The sequence below is a fragment of the Diabrotica undecimpunctata genome, chromosome 8 (genome assembly GCF_040954645.1).
Source record: "Diabrotica undecimpunctata isolate CICGRU chromosome 8, icDiaUnde3, whole genome shotgun sequence".
Classification (NCBI taxonomy): Eukaryota; Metazoa; Arthropoda; class Insecta; order Coleoptera; family Chrysomelidae; genus Diabrotica; species Diabrotica undecimpunctata.
The window spans coordinates 1,819,824-1,832,001 of NC_092810.1; positions in this window are offsets into that span (position 1 = coordinate 1,819,824).

Sequence of the window (12,178 nt, forward strand, 5' to 3'; positions counted from 1 at the left end):
CATGTCAGCCATTATAGCGGTTATTAAAGGTTCCATAGGGAATTTTATATTCTTCGGCAGCACGATGTAAGGACCATCCTTTTTCAAGAATTTTCTGGGGGACATTTTCCACCCTTACGTCGTCATAGTCCTTATATGGACGAGCACCAAGTTTTTTTATATAATTTCGAACCATTTTTTCTGAAAAGAACGAATTTAAGATTTTTTTAGGACACTGTTTGTTAAGCTTTTTAGATTTCAGGGAAAATTAAAATATTCAGAATCATTCGCAATTATCAATTTTGGCCAGTTGGATCAATTTCACCCCATCTTACAATTCTCTTTTTTCTGAGAATGAAACAGTGACGGGAACTGTGAAAGAACCTTCTTTTTTTTATACAGAAATCTATAACGATATGTTAATGAGCAATCTAATCCCATTGGAACAATTTCATTCCAAAATAAGATCTTCTTCTAATGGCGCTACAACCCTTCCTGCTTGTCTTGGCCTGCTTAACAATGTTCTTCCATTCTGCCCTGTCGGGTACTTTCCTTCGCCACCGCCTGATGTTCATGGTTTTAAGATCCCTCTCTACGTCGTCTATCCATCTTTTACGGGGCCTTCCTCTTGTTCTGTTTCCTTGGGGCTTCCATCTCCAAAATAAGATAGTCAGAAAAATGATGTAAAATATTGTCAAACAATAACAAATTTTTAATTGGCTTTTAAATGAAAGTCACTAGGAAATACCAAAACAAATTTTAGCATGGATTAACATAGAATACATTTAAAATATTTAGGTTTTTATTATTGACATTCTCAATCTAACTGTAGTATATATTTTTTGCCCAGTTTTCAAATTTTTAATGCAATGTTTCTTTAGATAATTTGTCAGCAATGCGAAATGTAATAAAACTTTTTCTCGCTAATGCTCAGAAATTATCTAAACATAAAATACCTTAGACCAACTACTTATAAGGTTTTTAGATTTAGGTAAAACCTAAGGGTGATATTTTCGACTGTAATTGCCTGGAAAAGGCTCTAAATAAATGTTTTTGTATTAATTTGTTTTTAATTTATCGACAACGGACTCCTATGATCTATTGCTTAGAAAAAAAAATTATAAAAAAACAAGTACTTCTCTAGAGATGGAAAAATGGAACGAAATGGCACAATATGCTATGATCTTCACAGCTCTACATGTCAGGACTCATGGCTTAAGATTTTTCTACCGGTTTTCTTTAGTTTCTTCTTGTCAATGTCAATTTTCAATAAGTTACAGCCTCGAAACGAAATAGAACAAAAAATACTAGGGCCTGTTCTCTTCGCAATATCTAATAGGATTATTTATTGTCACACAATTACACAATTCTGACATTTTAAAAGTTAGTCAAAGTTTTCTATTATTCGTTCGTATACAAAGCATACATTCCAATAAATTTTATAATACCTTAGACAAAGCACTATTGTTTAATTAACTATTACAAGGAATTCATGCAGGTGCATTCTTTGATAATGACTTACAACATTAGTTCCTATTGTGGCAATCGAGTGATTCGTATTGAAATTATTCATTGAATGTATTCAAGGTCCAAGATCGATATTTCTGTATTTTGTATGAAGTTGAAAGAAATTTTATATAAAAAAAATACGCTGCCAATTCGTCTCTAATTCGTGGTACATATTCGGTTGGTTTTCTGGAAATATTTCTAATTGGAAATAGCGAAAATTTTGTTTCGTTGGTTTGGGTTTTATAGGTTTCTTCTACAAGCATTCCTTCAATTTCTCTGTCGAAAATTTCAGGTGGCGTATACAGAGTAGAATTTGTGAAACTTTTTATTACAAAAATATGTAAATGAGCTACTGCCGTTATAATTAATTCAGCCTTTCTAGGTTTAAGCAACATCGGTTTACGAAGTATACTAAAAACAACTGAACATTACTTGTTTACCATATGCTGATGATATTGTCATCTTTTCACAGAAGAAGACACAATGATGAACTCCAGACAGTATATGGAGATGAAAACATAGAACACATTGAACGCCATATTCTGGGAAAGGCCTGATGGCAGAAGTTCATTAGAAATACCATTCATCGTTTTTATGAGACTGAACGTTGTCGTGTATCATTGAAGCTTTTGCAGAATAGATTTGAAGAGGTGTAGGAATGGACTGAAAGTGTGAGTTTTCTCTACAGAATTGTGAAAGATTCGGGATTTAAATGGAAGACAACGAAAGATAATCGACGTTTATTATTTGAAAGGAATGATATTCGTGCTCTACGCATTAAATATTTGGACAAAATTAAATATTACAGAAGCGAAGTCAATTGTATATGTTGATGAAACCTTTGTACATGCAGGACACACTACGCTAAATAGCTGGACAGATGACAGTGGCAAAGGATTGTTCAAAAACATTTGAAAAGGAAGTAGGTTGTTTTTCGTACATGGTGGTGGGGAGATGGGTTTCATATAGAATTCCCTTTTGATTTTTAAGTCTGGAGCTAAGACAGGAGATTATCATAATGGTATGAATTCAGAAAATTGTGAAAAATGAATAAAAGAACCTCACGGGCTATGACGCGGATGACCTGCAACGGTAAGTAAATTAGATAAAGTATAGTCGCTGAGAAAAAGGTATTAATTTACTTAAAATGCTCTGTAAGAGATCGTGGAGTGCAGATTAAAATATTGCATTGAATTTTTATCGGGCCTATATAAAATCTATTATAGATTACGGCTGTTTGCTATATGAGTCAACTTTTTTACGCAAACTTAATAGAATCCAATTTGGAGCTTTAAAAATTGTGTTAGGGTTGATGAAAAGCACTCCAAATGAAGCCACACTCGTTCTAGCCTCTGAAAACCCACTCTCATTACGCAGGGAATATCTGGCAAGCAAAGACTTCCTTATCCAACATTAGGAAATTCGTTGCATTCCTGGTCTACCACTAGTTATCACGCTATAATCGTTTTACATAAATATATATGTATTCGGTTTTTTATAACGTCTTACGACGTTGTCCGACTCCCAAACGCTACTGTATTCTGTCTTGAGTTAGGTCTTCGTCCAGATTTCGAGCGCTAATCGCTTTCCTAACTCCCAGGTTCCAGCTCTGTGGTGGTCTTCCTCGTTTCTTCTTCTCTGGGGGTTGCCACATCATCGTTTTTTTAGGCAATCTTTCGTCCCCCATTCGGCTCACATGCCCATACCATATGAGCTGTTTTCTCTCAATATCCTCAACTATAGTGCCCTCTATACCCATTTGTTGTTTTATCACTTCATTCCGTATTCTGTCGGCTCTTGATATTCTCATCGATCTTCTGATGGCATCCATTTCCGTGGCTTCGACCTTTTTCTTATATTTTTCGGTTATTCTCCATGTCTCAGCTCCATAAAGTAGGCTAGTTTTAACCATTGTCTCATAGATGTTCCATTTTCTTTTCTTTGATATTTCTTTACTCCATAGAACTCCGTTGAAACATGGTATAGCTCTTCGTGCTTGTACAATTCGATGTTCTATTTCTCGTTCGTCTTTTCCACTACGGTCGAAGATGACGCCCAGGTATTTATATTCGTTGCATGGATTTATTTTTTGATTGTCATCGATATCGAGTTGTTCTGCTTCAGCTCCAATTGAGAGGTATTTTGTCTTTTCTAAATTGATATTTAATCCCCATTTCTGGTATTCTTCAATTAGTTTTCTAAGCATGTATTCCATGTCATCTTTGTCATTTGAGATCACCACCTGATCATCTGCAAACTGTAAAGTATATATCTGTCACTCCAGTGAATAAGTGGTTAAGTCGAATTTTTGCCAAAATGGGTTAAGTGCACAAATGAGGAAAGAATGTGAACTCCGATGTTGTGAACAAGTAGTTAAGTTGTAAGCTGACTCTAGCCAAAGTTATACGTATGTGTATTTTTGGCCATCTTTAAAATTTATGTACTATTTAGATTAACTCGACTTACCTAATAACATATAAAATAATGTCTTAGGAAATAAATGGTTAAATTAACCTGCCCAGTTATGACCAATAATCGTTTTCTGTGCTTAACAGGTTAAGTCGAGTTGACCTTTTTTGGACCAGTGTGCACAACTGGTTAACTATAATATAAGTTATTACATCACGACATTTTCTGGCTAATTTACGATCCAAAGCAGATACCTTTGGATGAGCTACAGCGTAGTTATACACTAGTCGTTAGATAGCGTTGTATGTACATTTATTGAATTATTAATTAACACTATTCGGGGAAGTACACGCGCATATAACGATATTATTATCGAGGATAAATTAAAAATTTACATTCATTTTATTTTTACTCTGTGACTGATAACATTATTTCTTCGTACTATTTCTGCATTCTGTTTAAAATATGCAATCCCGGTCAATATTTTTGAGAGAATTAAAAGAAAAAGCTTTGTCAAAAAAGATTGTGCTGCCTGCTTTTGATTCAAACAAACTAAAGGACAATAATGATAGCGATTTAATGAAAGGTAAGGTACTTACTTAGATTTGTGCAAAACCTTTCTAGAACAGTTCTTTGTTTCAGATGTGGATGTCGCAAATACATCATCAGCTAGTAATATCGTTGCAGTTGGCGTGCTGGAAGATTTCAGTTCAGATGATAGCATTGCTGATGCGATTTATTTACCACAGCCTGGATATTCAAGCTCGTCAGATGAAGGAAACTCCAACATTAAGCGGACGAAAAAAACAAATATGTGTCAAGAAGACAACAAACTCAAGGACAATAATGATAGCGATTTAATGAAAGGTAAGGTACTTACTTAGATTTATGCAAAACCTTTCTAGAACAGTTCTTTGTTTCAGATGTGGATGTCGCAAATACATCATCAGCTAGTAATATCGTTGCAGTTGGCGTGCTGGAAGATTTCAGTTCAGATGATAGCATTGATGATCCTATTTATTTACCACAGCCTGGATATTCAAGCTCGTCAGATGAAGGAAACTCCAACACTAAGCGGACGAAAAAAACAAATATGTGCCAAGAAGACAACAATGGAAGTAATTCATGTAACACTGAAGTTGTTGAAGTAAGAACTAATAATAATAAACAAGATATTAAAAGAGGGAGATCCAGACGTCAGAGAGCCGAATGCAAAAAATTGAGAAATTTAGGAAAATCATATATAACCGAAAAAGGAAAAATAATTTCTGAACGAACAATGGGTACTTTAAAATCATGTAGAATGAAATGCAATGACAGGATAACAGAAAATGATAAAAAAATTTGCTTCGAAAACTATTGGAATTTAGGAAGTAGAAACAAGAGGGCCAGTTACGTTGGTTCTTTAATAGAAATAAATGACAAAAAGACTAAAAAAAATATTATTAATCCAAAAAAAGACAGGTCATGCAGTTGCTCGTACCATTTAATAATTGATAAACAAAAAGTAAAAGTATGCCGAGATTGTTTCCAAAAAATATTGAGCGAAACAAAAGGTTTTGTCCAATTAGTAATAGAAAAAAAGACCAATTCTGCAAGTGGTATAATACAAAAAGACCAACGAGGTTTAGCCTCGCCTCAAAGTAAATGGAGCTTAAAAGATTTGCAGGATGTCAAGTCCCATATTTTGTCATTCCCCAATTACAAGAGCCACTATTGTCGAAATCGAACTAATAAGAAATTTTTACCATCCAATTTGACTATTTCAAAAATGTTTGATTTGTATAAGGAAGGACGAGCATCTTCTGTTTGCCTAACTATTTACACTAAAATCTTTCGTGATTTAGGTTTAGCTTTTAAAAAACCAAAGCAAGATACATGTCACAAATGTGACAATTTTCATGTACAAATTAAATTATCCTCAGGAGAATATAAAACCCAATTAATAGCCGAAAGAGACGAACATCATAACATGGCTCAATTTGCTTATGAGCAGAAAAGTCGAGACAAGGCAATTGCTAAAGAAAATTAATCGAAAGGAGTTTATGCATTTGACTTGCAACAGTGCCTGCCTACCCCTTACCTTACAACCTCAGTTTCTTTCTACAAGAGGCAGCTGTGGAGCTTTAACCTCACGGTGCATGACATGGTAACAGACAAAGCAACTTGCTACTTGTGGGATGAAACCATATCTGGCAGGGGAGCTAATGAAATCGCCTCATGCCTTAATCATTTTTTAACACACTTGTCTTCTGAAAAAACAGAAGTAACATTTTATTCCGATACGTGTGACGGTCAAAATAAAAATAACGTCGTTGCATTAATGTTTCTTAATTGTGTGAATCAAAAGGCAAACCTGAAGATCAACCACAAATTTTTGGTTAGTGGTCATACCCATATGGAGTGTGATACTGACCACTCCGTTATTGAAAGGGCCAAGAAAAAAACTAATTTAAAAATAAATCATCTTAACGACTGGGCACAGTTAATCAGAATTGCTAAACAAAAAAATCCTTTTGAAATTGTTATGATGTTGAAAGAGAATTTCTTCGATTTTAATTCGCTTGTGAAGAAACATGGTCCTTACATTATTAAAAAAATTGATAATGATGGCGAACGGTTTCTGTGGAAACCTGTCCAATGGCTTCAATATGCTTAAAGCGGCGGCCAAATTTCATTTAAGTGCTCATTAAAAAAAGAAGATCATTTCAAAACAATAAATTTTGCTCGTAGAGGACGTCCAACTATATTATTTAGTTTACCCAATATTAACAACGAATCAGTACCGATAGCAGCAGAAAAGAAAAAAGACTTATTGTCTTTATTGCCTTTAATAGATCCTTCATGCCATTCATTTTATCAAAACCTGAAAACGAAAAACGATGTCGCCAATGATCCTGACCTGGAAGAATTGGATCCTGACGAAGATACACCAAATAATTCATAATAAATGTTTTTTAAACTGTTAAACTGTTTTTGTTAAATTTAAAATAAAGAGATATCCTTTTTTTATGTTTTAAGTCATTAAACCAAGAAATAAAATACACAGATTGGCTTATTTTTATTAATATATTGATGTGAATAACTGGGTAAGTCGACGGTGAATAAATGGTTAAGTCTCATATCTCAGTATCCTAATCACTTAGTAGTTACAGAATGAGACCAATAATACATTTGTATTCTATCTAATTTTTTTGTAAATGTTTTAGCATTCTATCGTATAAAATCGATTTATGACATGTTGTCAGAACTTATAACTCATCTCCTGAAAACTATGCAAAATTGACTTAACCACTTATTCACTAGAGTGACAGATATGTAATCCTGATCGTTCAATCGTTTTACATAAATATGTAAATATATTCTGTTGTGAAATATGTAACTAAGATTTTAAGAGTTCCAATCGTGCAAAAACTACATTTTCGCGATTGTTTAACTATTGGATTATATCATAAAGTATAAGATAATTCAGAAAAGTATAGACATAATTGCAAAACTTGCAAAACAAGTATTTAAATCGAAGGTTAGATCGAAAGAACGTTTGCAGTAGATATAATGCGCGTGTAATAAAGTTTTTCTCGTAGGAATTGGTTTGTAAATGTTAATTGCTATGCAATAGGAATGTGAGTACGTATTTTAGATTCTAAGTCTGCTGCTGATTACTAAAATAAGTAAAAAATCAAATATTGGCGTTATAACAAAGCAAATTCAATGAAAATATTAATTTTATAATACCGATGAACAATTGTTTTGTGACAACTTACCATTTTATAAATACGAGTATTTATCTCAGTAAGGCTGCAAAAATATAAAGAGCAAGTCAAAACAGAAATTATATACTGTATTTAAATCACTTATTTGACAAACAGAAATAAAACTTTCGGAAAACAAGAAAAGACTGTGTGAGGAAAACACGAAGATTCTTTCGTGTTAAAAAACTGATCTAATTCCATTTATACAGGGTGAGTCATGAGGAACTTTACATACTTCTACCATATGTAGAGTCCCTCAGGGAGCATGTCATGTGGCCACTAAAAAATGTCAACTCCTCTTCTTTATTAATTAACAGGGTGATTTGTGTAATTGACCATTTATTTCATTTTACTGTAGTGTTTATACGGCTCATTTGATTTTTTTTAATTTTTGCATGATACAGTACACTACTATCAAGCATTCGACTGGTATTAGCTAAACTAAAAAATTCCAGGACTGGCTTTGGAAAAATTAATTTAGGGATTCGTATTAAATATTACACCCTGTATATATTTTTTTTAAAATGCAATAAGTGGTTTTCAAACTACATAAATAGCCAATGAAAACGACATATGCGACAATGTTGTCGCACTTTTATTAAATTTTTAGTGAACGATCAAATCTTACCAAAAATAGAACAACCATAATGAAGTATCAAATTATAAGGTATTAATTTAAACAAATGTTATAAATTTTAAACATTTTAATTAAAATGAGTTCCTACAACATAATCTAATACGTAGAAAATTAACATCTTTACTGTCACTTTGTATTATCTCTACGATAGAATCAATTGTTTTTCAATTTTAAATTTCTACTCATAGATCGTATTGGGGCATTATTTTCGATAAATAATAAATTAAATTGATTAAAAAGTCAAACCTCTTGTATGTGTTAGTTTTTGTTGATTGTAAATGATTAAAATTTTATGTCAAATAATAATACATTGCATCAACTGTACTAAATAAAAATAAATCTAAAAAAGTTTAAAATGAAGGTTGGCGTTGACCGTTTGACGTTTCTTGATATTTTATACCCATTGTCATTATTGTCATTATCAATTGTTATTTATGTGCACAAGAATACATATTTCTTCTGTCATATCTACGTTAAGTACATTGTGTTAGTTTTGGTAGAGCTTTTGTTACTTTCGTTCAAAATGCCACATCAGTTTTCGACCACAGAATATGCAGACATAATATTTGTTTATGGATTCTGTAATGGGAATGGTAGGGCTGCTAGTAGAGAATATCGCAGGAGATTTCCTAATCGTCGAACTCCCAGTCATCCAACATTTGGGTCAGTTTTTAATTATTTGCGAGAAAATGGCACTTTTCCTAGTGGAACAACAGAGCGACATATAGATGAAGCGCAGGAAGATGACGCCGTTACTATGAACCCTACAATAAGCACTAGACAAGTAAGTCGAGAACTCAATGTTACTCAATCAAAAGTAAGTAGAGTCTTACAAAAAAATAATCTATACCCATATCACATTCAAATGGTTCAGCGACTACATGCTGGAGATGAGATCGATAGGTTGGAATTTTGTAGATGGATTAACAATAATCGACCAACGCTATACAGGACACTATTTACAGATGAAGCCCAATTTACCAGAGACGGGATAAATAATTCACGAAATTCACATGTGTGGGCAGAAGAAAATCCCCATGCTATTCGAGAACGTCGTTCTCAGTTAATGTTTTCGGTTAACGTGTGGATTGGTGTCATAAATAACCAATTAGTAGGTCCTCCCTTTTTTGATGGTCCTTTAACAGGGTAGGTCTATTTGAACTTTCTACAAAATATTTTGCCGAATTTGCTTGCCAACGCGAACGTTGCTATCCGAGGGATGTATTTTCAGCATGATGGGGCACCCCCACACTTTTTACTGGCAGTGAGACAACATCTCAATAATGTTTATGGCAACAGGTGGATAGGACGTGCAGGTCCTATTTCGTGGCCTTCAAGATCCCCTGATTTCAATCCCGTTGATTACCATATTTGGGGACGATTGAAGCAACTAGTTTACGCAGTGAATATTAATAACCGACAACAATTAATTGATAGAATTATACATTGTTGTAATACTATTAGAAACGATCCCCAGAGTATCCGTAATTCAATACGTCAATTAACAATTCGGCAACAAAAATGTGTACAGGCTGCAGGGTTCCATTTCGAAAATCTATTTTGAATTATTTTTATTTTGTTACCATTATTGTATCTTTTCCAGTTCTAATTTATGGGTTTATCATAACTATGTACATATTTTTAGTTTTTTTTTTAAATTGTTCTTCGTTATTGTTAGTAGTTACTGTTTTTTGTTGGTAAGATTTGATCGTTCACTAAAAATTTAATAAAAGTGCCAAAGCCAGTCCTGGAATTTTTTAGTTTAGCTAATACCAGTCGAATGCTTGATAGTAGTGTACTGTATCATGCAAAAATTAAAAAAATCAAATAAGCCGTATAAACACTACAGTAAAATGAAATAAATGGTCAATTACACAAATCACCCTGTTAATTAATAAAGAAGAGGAGTTGACATTTTTTAGTGGCCACATGATATGCTCCCTGAGGGACTCTACATATGGTAGAAGTATGTAAAGTTCCTCATTACTCACCCTGTATACTGTTTCTTGTCTTTTCACTCCAATATTTTTTGAAAAAAAGATTGAGAATAAGCTCTATATAAGCTGAAACTTGATTGACTTAGGGTTTCTCAAATAAATTAGCGTTCAGCGTCAACTGAAACTAAACTAAGAGTATTTCTTTATTAATTTTTAAACCTGAAGGTTGGCTGATCCGTAATAAAAGGCTGTGCTAGAACAGAACCAAGTGTAAGTTCTCGTAGGAGAGGAAAAATGCAAGAGTTAGCTTATTTTTAGTTGAACCTTCTGATTCTTGGAATATTTTTGCCACTAGATTCCGCGGATAACTTGTTTCTTGGTAACCTGGAGTCTCTAGGCTAATCTCTTGCTAACCCTGGCTTATTGAAATATTGAGATTCACATTTAAACCCAAATGAGAGTGGAGGATGATGCCCAACCTCTGGGAGTAGGGCACTCTCAGCTCTAGATACCTCAACCTCTTCATCTTGGACCATGACTAGATCTAATAAGGAGTTCTTTTCATCTTTAACAGTGTTTACTTGATACAGATTATGCAGGAATATAAAAATGAGAGGAATTGAATGGAATCGACTTCATTTGGTGAGATTCCTGGTAATGGTGTAGCCACAGAAGACAATCCATCAATGGATCAATGACAATTGGGAAGATTAAAATCTCCCAGGATACATAAATTATATTCTGGATACTTTTCAGCTAGATTATCTACATTTTCTGCAAATTCGACATACTTCTTAGTGATACTACGTGGTGGAAAGTAGGCAGTTGCAAAGATAAACTTGTCGATGTGGCCAATCTCAATCTTGACAAACAGATGTTCACTATTTTGAGTCGCTGACAAACGAACACTGGTTATGGTTTTCCGGACAGCTAAAAGTACTCCTCCACCTCTTTCGAAGGTACTTATCAAAAAAAACCACAAAAAACCGGCCTCGGCCACCAAAAAAATCAAAAAAATACTAACAAAAACCGGCTTTGGCCACCAAAAAAAAAAATTAACAAAAATCTCAAAACCCGGGTACGTAGGGCCCAACCCCTTGAGCACCAAGTCGCCGAACTGAACCGGGACTCAGAGCGGAGACTTGAGGCCCAAGTAAGCAATTTTAGTTCGCGGATAAGCCACATTAAGATAACAGGAATATAGCGGAGATGCGCTGTCCTGAGTTTTTTTTGCATTCGGTTAGGAAACCATGTTGGGGTTCTATTACCCAGGACCTCCACACATGAAGAGTATTTGGCTGATTGTTGTGCCTCTATAGCGCATCAGAGTGCTATAGGGGGGAAAGGGATGGTCTAGAGCATTGGAGCACGGTGGGATGACTCCTGTTTTTACTCGAGTTAACACACCTTGCTCCAATGAATTGTTACACCCGATCGTACTACCTGGGTGAACATTTCTCATAGGCTGGGTTCAATTAAATTGCTTGCTTGCTTGCGAAGGTACTTATTTCTGAGGATCTTTGTATTCTCAAACAGTAGCTGAAGTTTTGTACATAACCCTCTGACATTATGAAAATACACCACCTTTTTTGAAGTCTCGACTGAGGGGGCTTTGAACCTGGTAGGTAATAGGAGGACCTTTGATACTCTGCTGAGTAAGAGAACCCATGTTGCTGCAAATTGGTCTGAGCCTGAGAGGTAAATTTTCTTTTTGAATTTTAGGTGCTCTGTATAGGTGTGACGTCCTGCTGTTGTCTGGTGTTAGTGTTCTTCTGTAGTAGTCTGTCAGGTATTCCAATTTGTGCTGTGTTTTATTTATTTTGTTTTTCATTGGAAAACTTTTTTGTAAGTACAACAATAAAATACCTTTTTGTAGTGATAGATGAAAACGCAAAGAACAATGAAACGTAATTAAAGATAATCTAGCGGCAAAATATGTTCATATTGAAGGAAAT